Here is a 483-nt window from a genome sequence, read left to right on the forward strand (position 1 = left end):
TGGCCAGGCTGCCGCGCGTGCCCGCTGCACACATACACATATGAAACTTTTAAATATCAAATAACTGTCGTTAGCGACTTTAGTACAATATTAGTGGCCTATATTATTCCCGTACATAACAGCTACTTTTCCATCAAAGTCCCGACAAAACCTGTCCAGCCGTTTAAATTACCTAAAATTAGTAAACACAATTTATGGACAGACAGACAACAAATTTAAAATTGTTTTTTATCAGCAACATAACATGTTTGTGAAATGTAATTTTTTTCTTAATATTACATGGAGAAACTTCAATTCCATTAACTGTATAGATATAGATTATAAGCAATTTGATATACGGCTCGAAGGACCAATATGTAGAGTCCATAAAATAGTCAAAGACGCGTTATTGTCAAAGAATAAAACATGTAGAATTATAAAGATGTGGGATTGTATACAGGGTGTGTAAAATGTAGTATTTACCCAGTGAGTTGCGGGAGAGCT

General features: G+C 34.6%; 1 protein-coding gene across 1 annotated transcript in view; it reads right to left on the bottom strand.

Annotated features, from left to right (window-relative positions):
* The window catches only part of LOC106101448 (pecanex-like protein 1), a 23,769-nt gene that overhangs the window by 6,955 nt on the left and 16,331 nt on the right, over positions 1-483 (bottom strand). The window lies entirely within an intron of this gene.

This window comes from Papilio polytes, unplaced genomic scaffold (assembly GCF_000836215.1).
Source record: "Papilio polytes unplaced genomic scaffold, Ppol_1.0 DF823980.1, whole genome shotgun sequence".
Lineage (NCBI taxonomy): Eukaryota > Metazoa > Arthropoda > Insecta > Lepidoptera > Papilionidae > Papilio > Papilio polytes.